The sequence below is a fragment of the Gracilinanus agilis genome, chromosome 1 (assembly GCF_016433145.1).
Source record: "Gracilinanus agilis isolate LMUSP501 chromosome 1, AgileGrace, whole genome shotgun sequence".
NCBI classification, from domain to species: domain Eukaryota; kingdom Metazoa; phylum Chordata; class Mammalia; order Didelphimorphia; family Didelphidae; genus Gracilinanus; species Gracilinanus agilis.
In genome coordinates this window covers 376,931,473-376,945,086 of record NC_058130.1, presented here as the reverse complement: position 1 = coordinate 376,945,086, position 13,614 = coordinate 376,931,473, and positions in this window count along the sequence as shown.

The following is a 13,614-nucleotide window of genomic DNA, read 5'->3' as shown; positions in this document are numbered from 1 at the left end:
GAAAGGGGAGCATGAATCATGTAACCATGTTAAAAATGAATATTAATAAATGTTAAAAAAAAAAAAGCAAAAAAAAAAAATAAAAAAAAAAATAAGATATGGCAATGAAAAAAAAAAAAAAGTAAAGTACAAATGCTTAGATAAATACAAGAATCTTGGCACAGTAAGAAGGCAGATGGAATTCAGCTTTATATTGATAATAATAGTGCAAGTGCTTCTTTGATGTCCTGAAAGCTGTTAATGGGCCAAAGACCTCTGATGCATCTCAGTTACTTAGCACTGATGGAACCTTCCTAATTGTTGATAAGAACATGATCCTGGAAAGATTGGCTGAAAACTTCCAGTGTTTTTTTAAACTCTTACCATCTACTTTAGTATCAATTCTAAGACAGAAGACCAGCAAGGACTGGGCAATTGGGGTTAAACAACTTGCCCAGGGGGACATGGCTAGGAAGTATCTGAGATGAGATTTGAATACAGGTCTTCCTGACTCCAGACCCAGCACTCTATCCACTGTGCTACCTATCTGCCCCATTTCCATAGTATTCTCAACAGTATATGATGATAGTATCAACCAAAGAAGAAGCCATTGATCATATACCTCAAGTTGAAGTCAATAACTCTATTGCCAAACTTTCAACTGAAGAAGTTTTGAATGTAAGTAGGTTCCTCATGTGTGGCAAAGCTCCTAGTATTGATTCCATTCCAACAGAGTTATACAAGTTATATACAACAACAAAGTTATACAAGGTCATTGGAGGTCCACTATCCACACAAAAGCTGTCTGAAATCTTCCAGGTTATATGACAAGAAGAAGTGATCCCCCAGAAGATCAATGATGTCTCCATTGTCCATCTCTATTAGCAACTAAGATGGGCTGGCCACATTGTTCAAATGTTGAACATACATTTGCCTAAAAAACTATTTTACAGAGAACATATACAAGGCAAGCATTCATTCAGAGTTCAGAAGAGGCAATACAAGGACACTCTCAAGGTCTCTCTGAATAACTTTGTTATCAATTGTGTAACATGGGAAACACTGGCACAGAACTATCTATAATGGTATGTCCAAATCAAAGAAGGTCCTATGCTCTAAAATCAAAGTGGAATTACAGGAGCTCAAAAGAAGCATGAGACACACAAATTTAGAGACATTTCCATCCCAAATGTTTATATGGTCCATTTGTGCCTGACTTGTGGTAGAACCTTCTGAGGTCCTATTGCCACAGTCAGACACACTACATATTGACCCTGGCAGATGATGTAATTTTTGGTCATTTTCAAGTACAAAGGACAACAATGTTGATGACAATGAGACCACATTCTTAGAGATTTATTGATTCCAAGGCATTTCATTCAGCTGAGCTTATCTTTAGGGCTTGTTCACTAAAGTAAAAGTGAGAGAGAACAAGAGTTAGGAAGTAAAACAGAGAAAATGTTCTTAGCACAAACAAATTCAGTTCCTTGAAAGAAAACCTTTGTAGTCATGTGCTCTGGGAAACCACTTGCTTTTGAGCATTTCCTGGGCCCTCCAGATTAGACTCAGAGAAGGTCTTAAAAAAAAAAAGGGAGAATACAGGAAAGAGCTATAATGTAGAAGAAAAAAAAAACCTGGACTTCACCTTTCACCAATATTGTGAGTAATTTAGATTCTATATATCAGAAGGAATAGGGACCAACTCAAAATTGGTTCTGGAAAACCATATATGTTCCCAAGAAGTAGGGCTCACCAGAATAATTGGTTACTTAGCTAACTATGCCAGGTTCTCTTTCCAAGATGGTCCTCTACATGGGGAGGAATATATAGCTCATCAGAAAGATATTATCCTTGACTTCCTAGCAACCTTGAGCTCTCTCCTCGAAAGAAGGACAAGAAGGAGGGAAGAATCATCTAAAGGCAATAGTATAAAATAAAATTTCCAGGTGGAGGCAGGGCTTGTGAAAGAGAGGGTTGTTTGACTTTTATGGACTTGAGTGTTACTTTCATTATGCTTTGGTTGGTTTAGATTAAGAAGACTATTTTCAATGTTCTATTAGTTTATGTGCTTTTTTTAACCCTTACCTTCTGTCTTAGAATCAATATTATGTGTTGCTTCTAAGGCAGAAGAAAGCTAAAAGCTGGGCAATAAAAGCAGTGATTGGCCTAAGGTCACACAGCTAGGAAGTTGCTGAGGCCAAATGTGGACCCAGGACCTCCAGTCTCTGGACCTGTTTCTCAAACCACTAAGCCATCTAGCTGCTCCCAGCCTAATTCTTATGTGGGATCTACCTTTGCCATACCATCACTTGGATAAATGTTATCAGGATTTTTTATCAGATGAAGACAAATCTCAAATGAAATTATCTGTCAGGTGTGAATAAAATCTGGATATTTCCCTTGAATCAATCAAGCAAAGCCATTTAAACTACGTAATATATCTGCTCAGACTGTGGAGGGACTTGATCATCTTCTAGGGAGCTTTTATAAAACCATCAAGATAGTTTGGAATTAGGGAGCTGAGCATCTAGCAGCAGAAATGAGAGAGCTGCCTTAGCCAAGTCACTGAAGAGAAAATGCTTTGGGAAAGGAGAGCACCTTGGCCTCTCCACCATAACCTTTAAACAAGAAGAGAATCTCAGTCCATCACAGAAAAAGACATTGAACAAACCATCAAAAAACTCCCTAAGTGGGGGCAGCTGGGTAACTCAGTGGAGTGAGAGTCAGGCCTAGAGACGGGAGGTCCTAGGTTCAAATCTGGCCTCAGACACTTCCTAGCTGTGTGACCCTGGGCAAGTCACTTGACCCCCATTGCCCAACCTTACCACTCTTCCACCTATGACCCAATACACAGAAGTTAAGGGTTTAAAATTTTTTTAAAAAACTCCCTAAGACAACATCTCACACCCTACACCAAGATAAATTCAGAATGGGTGAACGACTTGAATATAAAGAGGGAAACTATAAATAAGTTAAGTGAACACAGAATAGTATACTTGTCAGATCTCTGGGAAAGGAAAGACTTTAAAACCAAGCAAGAGTTAGAGAAAATTACAAAATGTAAATTAAATGGTTTTGATTATATTAAACTAAAAAGCTTTTGTACAAACAAAAACAATGTAGTCAAAATCAGGAGGGAAACAACAAATTGGGAAAAAATCTTTATAACGAAAAACTCAGACAGGGGTCTAATTACTCAAATATACAAGGAGTTAAAGCAATTGTATAAAAAATCAAGCCATTCCCCAATTGATAAATGGGCAAGAGACATGAATAGGCAATTTTCAGGTAAAGAAATCAAAAGTATCAATAAGTACATGAGAAAGTGTTCCAAATCTCTAATAATTAGAGAAATGCAAATCAAAACAACTCTGAGGTATCACCTCACACCTAGCAGAGTGGCTAAAATGAAAGAAGGGGAGAGTAATGAATGTTGGAGGGGATGTGGCAAAATTGGGACATTAATGCATTGCTGGTGGAGTTGTGAGCTGATCCAGCCATTCTGGCTGGCAATTTGGAATCACGCTCAAAGGGCTTTAAAAGAATGCCTGCCCTTTGATCCAGCCATACCATTGCTGGGTTTGTACCCCAAAGAGATCATAGATAAACAGACTTGTACAAAAATATTTATAGCTGCGCTTTTTGTGGTGGCAACAAACTGGAAAAGGAGGGTATGTCCTTCAATTGGGGAATGGCTGAACAAACTGTGGTATATGCGGGTGATGGAATACTATTGTGCTAAAAGGAATAACAAACTGGAGAAGTTCCAGGCGAACTGGAGAGACCTCCGGGAACTGATGCAGAGCGAAAGGAGCAGAGCCAGAAGAACATTGTACACAGAGACTGATATACTGTGGTAAAATTGAATGTAATGGACCTCTGTACCAGCAGCAATACAATGACCCAGGAAAATTCTCAGGGACTTATGGTAAAGAATGCTACCCACATTCAGAAGAAGGACTGCAGGAGAGGAAACATATAAGAAAAGCAACTGCTTGAACGTATGGGTCGGGGTGGACATGATTGGGGATGTGGACTCGAAACTACCACACCAATGCAACCACCAACAATTTGGAAATAGGTCTTGATCAAGGACACATGACAAAACCAGTGGAAATGTGCGTCGGCCATGGGTAGGGGGAGTGCGGGGGGTGAAGGGGAAAGTAGGAGCATGAATCATGTAACCATGTTAAAAATGATTATTAATAAATGTTTTAAAAAAAAACTCCCTAAGAAAAAGACCCTAGGGCCAGATGGATTCACAAGTGAATTTTACCAAACATACAAAGAACTGACTCCAATACTACATTAACTATTTTTTAAAAAATAGGGGAAGAGGAAATCTTTCCAAACTCTTTTTTTGAAACAAATATGGCATTGATACCTAAATTAGGAAAAGATAAAAAAAGAGAAAGAAAACTATAGACCAATCTCCCCAATGAATGTTAATGCAAAAATTTTAAATTAAATACTAGCAAGGAGATTAAAACATTTTATCACAAGAATAATATGCAACAATTAGGTGGGCTTCCTACCAGGAATACAATGATGGTTCAGTCCTAGGAAAATCATCAACATAATTGACCCTATCAATAACAAAGCCAACAGAAATCACATGATTATTTCAATAGATGCAGAAAAAGCATTTGACAAAATGCAATGCCCATTCCTTATAAAAACATTAGAAAACACTAGAATAAAGGGAATCTTCCTTAAAGTGATAAATAGCATGTATATAAAACCATCATCAAGCATTATCTGTAATGGGGATAAACTAAGACCCTTCCCAAAAATATCAGGGGTGAAGTAAGGATTCTCATTTTCATCACTATTATTTAATATTGTTCTAGAAATGCACACTATACCAATAAGAACAGAAAAAAATTAAAGGAATTAGAATAGGCAATGAAGGAAAAAAGCTACCACTCTTTGCAAACAATATGATGGTATACTAGAGAACCTTAGAGGATCAGCCAAAATTCTAATAGAAATAAGTAACAATTTCAGCAAAGTCACAGGATACAAAAAAAGAGAATCTTGGGAACCTCAAAGCATTGAAAGATTTTAGAATTCCCATTGGCATCCTAATCCTAGTAGCATCGCTGAAACATCTGAGGAAGTGTCTCCACTGAGAGATAGAACAAATTAGACATACTGAAGAAAGACAAAATAAATAAAATTCTTATGCTTCAGATGAAACCCAGTGTGCTAACATAAATCGGAGAATTATTTGAAGAGAAGTCCCTGACTTAAAAGGATGATATTAGAAAATAAGTATTATTTTATTAGTTTAGATATAAGAAGTAGAGAAGCTGGCTTAAAGAAGAATTGGAGTTTCAGATAGAGCTGAGAAAGAGTGTTAATTTCATATGCTGGCAGTTGTAACCATTATTCTATGACAATTCCACTCTCTGGGTGTGTCATTCTTGGAGTTGACAGAGCCACGCACAGGATCTTTTTCTCTCTCAGGGCTAGAGCAGGTAACATCTTTGCCTCTCTCTATCTCAGTCTGAGGGAAAGACTTGAAGGAGTGGAGTGTTTTCTTTACCAACTTGGGAAACACTATTCCTTTATCTGTTACTGTGTATAGATTGGTTAAAATCTGAAAAGACCAAAGAAAATCTGGTCTTTGGTTTGGACTCTGAGTCTGTTAAGGGTCAGAGTCCTAATTTGATTCTTGTTGAGACTCAACCAGCTAGCCTTGGTTATCTTTATAACTTAAAGACAAATTTAAGAATTATAGTGATAGTTTTAGTTAGAATAGTATAAAATTTTGTTAGTTAGATCAGGGAGGATTAGTGTAGCCTGTGAACCACAGGAAAAGTGGTTCCTTGTGGAACCTGGGAGTTTATTTGGGTGGAGTTAGAATCCCTTAGAATTAGAAATACTTTTTTCTTATATATATAGTTAAATAAAAAGTTTAATTTTTCCTAAACAAGAGTCTCTCTAGCATTCCTTGCACCTGACCTTGAAGGGAAGTTCATCTTTGAGCTTCACTTCACTTTACCACTGAAGATACTTTTGATAATATCTGTCAAAAGTATCAGAATCAGAGGTTGTCTGTGGGGAAGGTTCTCAAAAATTTCCCAGCAGTTTGGTCACTAGTTGAAACATTGAAGAATATGTTGTCCATACACAGAAATACTAGGAAACTGTGCTGCAGGGCAGTGGGAAAGAAAAGCTCCCTCATTTTGGGGGAAGGAATAACTTTTTAAAAATACTTAAGTGGCTGAGTTTACTTGGTGCAGTTAAAGATTAAAACCTGTCGATTTTAACATGACATTGCTGTTACATCTGAAATAAACTTAAGTGATATTTTGTTCTGGTAGTGCCCTGTGGTGTCTGGTAAACTAAACTGAAAATCTTCCACTATACGATCTGGGCCCATTCAGTGTTTTTGTAACCAGTTTCCTGACTTTGTTATTCCTTTAAAATTTCAACTATAGAAACTATTCATTTTAAATGAACCAGGTTTGATTGTGAACTAATAATTGAGATTTATTTTTACAATATTTATATATGTATATACATATATAAAACTTTAATGTTGGGTGGGAGTGACAACAAATGGAAACATTTAGATAAACATTAAACTATGTACAAACATTGCTAAAAAAAAAAGTATCAGAATCAATTTGAATCCTTATTTCCTTGGTCTTTGTCCTTATTTTTGTGTTCATCCATTTTTATTTTTACAGACTGAACCCAATATATAAATCCATAGCTTTGGTTCTGAGTCACAAATTATACTTATGTAAGAATTTATTGCTATTAAAGTATTAACTCAACTAATATCCTAATTAATTAATTCTAATTAATTCACATAATGGGAAATTTATTGCTGGAACTAATAATAGGAAAATGACATTTTAAAAAGAACATCAATAAAATATTAGCAAAAATGCAAAGCCCATATTTTAAAATAAAGTAGAATGAATAATAAATTGGATGTTAATGTAAATTGCTAAGAAATCCTGACTTGGCCCCCTTACTACCTATTTGACATTGGGTCTCTCTGAATCTTAGTTTTCCATTTATAAATGAAAGGGTTAGAAATGACCTCTCCAATCCCTTACAGTTCTTAATTCATGGTCCTCTAATAATTCCAGGATGTGCATGTTACTATTCCAGCTGCTAAGAGCTTCCAAAATTACTTTTGCCTGTTACTAACTGCCCTGGTCCATCTTCAATAAGCAAAGAGAGAGAGAATCTTGCAACAAATAAGTGTAGTGAAGCAAAACAAACTGCTTACTATAAGACTTAAAAATTAACATTTTTTCTATATGCATACAGTGCTCGCGAGGAAGAATCAGTTTGAGATATATCACTTTCTTTGATCAGTCTTAACTGGGCTTAATTTTCCAATGTTTAAATAGATCAGAAAAATTTCTCTGCAAATCTGTTCAAGTAAAATTTTATACCTCTTTTTATTTAGTCAAACAGTCGTTTATAGGAAAATTTAAACCCAGGTGGAATAAAATAGTCTCTCCCCACCAAAAAAAGCCTTCAAACAAAGCTATTTCTTGTTTTAAAACCAAAGAAATCCTCATATTTTTTGGAAATCAAGCCCTTCAGGAATTCTTTTTAATTATGGTAAAATTCTCTTCCCATAAACCAAACAACATCTATGATGGTTTATTTGGAAGGAATTAACCTTCAAACGACTGTTAGACCTTCAACTTTCCTTAAACTGCAGTGCAATTCAACCATATAAACTTTAAAGCTTTAGTTTGTGATCAATGCCCATTAAGTTCGAGGACAAAAATGATATATTCCACTGTAGGGACCAGACCTGAGGCTCTGATCCTTGCTCTGATTTCAACTGAGTGACTATGGTGGTTTCATCTAAGAAAAACAATGCTCTTCCATTTCACACCCTATATGTTCTTTGAACTTTCATTTCAGGGGTGATTACATTCTTCACTCTGATGATTCTCTTAGATCAGAGATCTCTAGCTAAACTCTGACATTTTTCTATTTTAATCCTGTTCACACAGGTTTACCTCAGGTCTACTTTCTCTCAGGATCTTTTTCCTAAAGCCATGCACTCCTACATAATAATAGTCATGAATGTCATGAAAAGTCTTTGAAAATAGGAAAATGGAGAGAAGCATCAGCCATTACGAGGACACAACTTCATATTCTACACATGCTTATATATGTACTTGTATTAGTTAGAATATTGGCTCCTTGAAAATAATTGTCCTTGCTTTTTTTTATTTTAAATCTTTTTTTTCTGAACTTAAATACTAAAAAGAATCCACTACCTACATATCAGAAGAAAAAAATAAGACTATACAAAACAGAATTTCCTTTTTGCAACACTTCTTTAAAAATATAGAAGTTCAACATATTACTTTTATAACTGCCCTGCTTGTCTATTCTTCCTTCTTTTCTCTTCTGTGAACTTTGGAGGGATTTTTTTCTTTTGTCTGTTACTAACTACTACCCTTTCCCACCTTCAATTAGGAAAAGGGAGAGAACCTTGCAACAATAAGCATAGTCAAGCAAAACAAATCTATGCAGTGGCATGTCCTAAACGTATTTCACTGTTCGCCATGTGCGGTGGTAAATTTTTTATCAACCAGTTCTCCAAAAAAAAAAAAAAAACATACACAAGGTACACTTTTAAATTTAATTTGCATTATAAGCATTTTCTCCATCATTTCTTAAGTGCAGACAATCAACAAACCAATAAATCAAACCCTGATTTGCAATGTTTGCAATTTTGAAAATTTAACAGTCTCTCTAGCACACCCCTGCCTGTGTCTATCACTTGCCTGTCAGAAGGCGAGCAACATTCTGTCACAGATGCAGATTAGTTATTGCTTGAATCAAAGATCTTAAACTTTTCAGATTTTGTTATTGTCTTCTTATTAATTATTCTCCTGGTTCTGCTCACTTCAGCTTCATCATTTCATACTACCCCAGGATTCTCTGAAGGTATCTCCTTCATTTCTTATAATACAATAATATTCCCTTAAATTTATATACCACCATTTGTTCAACTACTCCACATCTGGCTAAGCCATCCACCTTAGATTGTAATTATTTTCTTTTTTGCTCCTTTAAATCAGCTGTTCAGGATCAGGAAGTTTGCTTTGTTTTGACTATTGCCTCCCTGGTATTATCCTCTCTCTCTTTACCCCTCTAGCTATAGTCACTTGTTTCCTTGTTGAATTCAGTGTATTTTCATACTAAACTGTGCATGTCTATTCAACCTTCTTTGTTCATTTCAGATACAAATAAGGTTTATCTGATGTCCAATCCCTCTACCTCTTCCTCTATATTAATGTATTCTTCATATGCATTACAATTATGAGAAAAAGCAAGTTTCATCCCCTTCTTCCTGTTTTCTACAATATTATATTCCTTTTACTTCATTTCTCTTTCCCTTCTTAAAACCATCAGAACAGAAATCAATTATTCCCCTTCCTCAAGGTCTTCTGTTTTTTTGTTTAATTCTCTAATTGCTCTTTATAGACATTAAGGAATTAAAGGGAAACTTGTTTCTCCTTCTCCAATATGAATGCTATACTGTGATCATCATACAACCCTTTCCAATTGCTCAAATACTTTTACTTTTCTAGGTTTCTCTTGACAGTCATGTTTGCATTTCAAAGCTCCTACTCAGTCCTGGTATTTTTATCACAAATGCTTGAAAGTCTTCTGTTCTATTTAAGAGTCACATTTGCCCCCTATGGGATTATTTTCAGCTTTGTTGGGTAAATTATTCTTGACTATAATCCTATATCTTTTTTGCCATTGAAAATATTGCATTCCAAGATATTTTCTTATTTGTAGCAGAAGCTTGTGACCCCAACTAATTCCTTGGTACCCAAATTGTTTATTTCTACATACTTGTAGTATTTTTTGTATTTCACATGGGATTTCTGAATCTCATCTATGACAATTCTGGGACTTTTCCTTTTGGGGTTTCTTTCAGAAGGTAATGGACAGATTCAATCTATATTTTACTTTTCCTTCTGGTTCTAATAAGTCTTGGGCAGTTTAGTGAAATAGTGCACCAGCTTTTTTTTTTTTTAAATCATAATTTGGGGGTGGAGTCCAATGATTTTATGATGAATTTACTCTTTCATTCCTCTTTAACTTCTGTTCCTGACTCTGGGCTTTTCTCTTTCCCATTCCTCTCTATAGATTATTCTGCCCCTCTACCCTCTTGCTTTTATTAGTCAGCTCTCCCAGAACCTCCATTTAGGAAATACCCAGACCAGTAATGTTTATTCCTCACATTTCTTTCTCTACCATACTCTAAGGCAGGAACCTTCCCCCAGGCATATCCTACCCCACCCCCTAGCTTTTTCAGCTTTCTTTTATGTGAAATCTCCCATTAGAATGTAAGCTCACAGGTAGAGACTGTCCTTTTTTGTTTATGTTTGTATTCTTAGTGTTTAGTACAATGCCTGGCACGTGTTTTATGCCCCTAACTGTAGGAATTAATTAATAGTAATCTTTTGACAGTTTCTTAAATTATCACTCCTTGACCTATTTTCCAGATGAGTTTTGTTTAATATCAAATAGCTTAATTTTCTTTTTTCTTTTTTTTTTAATCTTTTGGATTTGATCTGGTATTTCATGCTATCTCCTGGAGTCACTGATTTTTGTTCATTTTATTTTATTTTTCAAGGATTCCATTTCCTAGGTAAGATTTACCACTTTCTCTTCCAAGCTAATTATTCTCCTTTCAATAATTTCCTCAAGTTCCTTTCTTTTCTTTTATTTTTTGCTTCATTTCTCCTAGGTATGCATGTTGTCCTCATGAGAACTACATTTTTTCTTTGTCATTACTTGTAGTTCTTATGGAGTTACTGTTTCCTCTTCCAGAAACATTTTCTCTGATCCTCACCACCTCTCAAACCTCTCCAAAATATAAATTACCTGCCAGAGAGAAAGCAATGTCATTGCCTCTATAGCCAAGAAACAAAAGGAAAGATAAAACTCCATGAACTTTACTTAGGACCACCTCCCCCATGGCTCACATTCCTGGCAATAAGACTGCACTAGAAGATCTGACCCAAGATTTGCAAGAGAACACAACTCAATAACCTGAATCTCAAAGATTCAAACTCAGAACTAGAGAAATTTGTGTAGCCAGGGCCATAGCAGCATTTCATACTACATCAGAGCTCTGTAGGAAAACAGATAAACTGATGGAATGAACAGACAGGACATATTCTTGGATTTGCCATAGAATCTGTGGTGGTTTATGACTCTCCCAGACTCATGGAGATCCAAATTCCAAATGGCAGAAATGGTCAAGCTTCAATAGCAACAGTATGACAGTGCTCTGGATAACTGGGCTAGAGCACTGAGGAACAAAGGAAATAGGGCAGGACATGATGTTTAGTGGGCACTCCACTAAGCCTGAAGGAAAGTGCTCAGCACCTAGCTGGAACCAGCTCTGCCTTTCCAAAAGTCAGTTAGAGCAGAGACCAAGGTTGGGAAATTGCAAATTTGCCCAGTGTGGGAGGAGGCTGATTCATTTTAAGATCCAATTCCAAGGGAAGCCACTATCAGAAGGGAGGGAATAAGAAAATGAAAAATAAGGGAAATTAACAGTAAAAAAGACTGATATTACCAAAGACCTCAGGAGGAAGAAAACTCAAAGACAGTGAGCATATGTAGATAAACAAACAGACTTGAATAGAAAAAAGGAAATATAGTCTTCAGATCTACTAAATGAGTTAAGATATTTGTGAATAAATACCAGAACAAAGGGAAATGGCCCAAAGAGAACTCAAATGAATTTGAGGAAAACATGAAACTACAACATGCTATTGCTGAGTGGTTTAAAAGAGAAAATAGAATCATGAAAGCGGAATATATGGCCTGCACACCAGAGATAATTAGCAAAATAGAAAAAAAGCTGAATCCAGGTCTAGGCCTCCCCAAAGAAACAAAAGAGGGCATCTGATTGTAAATGTAAATAAGCAGAAGTGAGGGACAATTTAGAAGAGAAGTAAAAAAGCAATAACATTAATAGATAACATGCCATCCATAAAAGTAAGGCATATTCATCTCAAGAACAAGAGAAAAACCTTGAGAATTATTAATCACCAAGAAAAACACAAATCAAAAAATCTGAACACCATAATGCAACAAATAAATAAATATAAGAAAACTGCCCAGAACTTCTGAATACAGAAAACAAAATGCCAATGAAAGCAATCCATAGGTCATCTCCAAAGGGAAAAAAATTCAATGCTGCAAACTCAAGTGATTAAATTTAACAATTCCATTGAGAAAAAGCAAATTCTGCAAATGGCCAAGAAGAAATTCTTCAAATATAAAGAAAAGAACATTTGAATATTTGAATGTTGAAAACTATTTTGTACTCACCAGAAAATACAGGAGTAAGTGGAATAATGTTTTTGAAAAGCAATGGAACACAGAATAGAGCCCATGGTGACCCACCCTGTGAATCTGAGCTTAACCATTTAAAAAAAAGTTCAATAATAAAGAGGAATTCAAAACATTCTTAAAAAGAAAACTAGACCTGAAGAGATTATTTACTTCTTGAACATCCCAGAAAACAGAAAGGCAAGAAGGGTAAATTAATATAGCAGCCAAGAAAGGCAATAACAATGGAGTGATATCAGAGACTCTTATGGGACTTTTTTCTAAGTCTACACAAGAAGACAAGGTGTGGGCAGAAGTCAGACAGAGGAGATGATAGAGATGCAGACGTGGGATATTCCCACTTATAAGTGAATCAATGTTTTATTTTATTTTGTTTTTATGGGACTAAGTACAAAATGGAAATGTGAATGTGATGGGGGAGGGAAGGAGGATGATAGAGAGCACATTATATGCTCTCCTCTATCATTCTTCTTCCTTCCTCCTAGTCAAGTTGAGGGCTAGCAAATAAGGGACAAGTAATTCTTGTGGTCTCTCAGAAGAGAAGAAGGGTGAGTTGGAAGTGAGGGGGTATAGATTGTAAAGGTAATCAAGAAGGAGAAAGACTTCTTTTGGTGGGAGAAGGGGATGCCACTGATGAATGCTTATAGGAGTGAAAAAAGATGCTCTGTGAAAGGAGATGGAAATAGTGGGTATTGTGTGCAGAGATTTGGTGCTTGCAGAGACTACTGTTCCTGCCTCATGATGGAAGAGCAAGAAAGGGAACTGGAGCTCCCAGGCAATTTGCTTGCTCTTGCCCTGATTCCCCTGGGTTCTTGCATTAACCCCTACTTGTTGGGGTTCAGCTTCTCTGCATTTTTGAGGTTCAGAGCATTGGGTCTTTGGGGTCGTCTCTAGTATCTTAGGACCTCAAAGCACTTGAGCTTGGGATATCCCCATCAATTCCCACAGTCTCCAACCTGGGATTTTCCATCAGCCTTGGAGCTCTCTCAAAGGAGTCCCTTCACTCTTTTTTTTTAAAACCCTTACCTTCAACCTTAGAATCAATACTATGTATTAGTTCCAAAGCAGAAGAGTGGTAAGGGCTAGGTAATGGGGGTTAAGTGACTTGCCCAGGGTCACATAGCTAGGAAAAGTGTGAGGTCAGATTTGAACCTAGGACCTCCCATCTCTAGGCCTGGCTCTCAATCCACTGAGCTACCCAGCTGCCCCTGAATCCCTCCACTCTTAATACATCAAAACAAAGAATTTTTACAG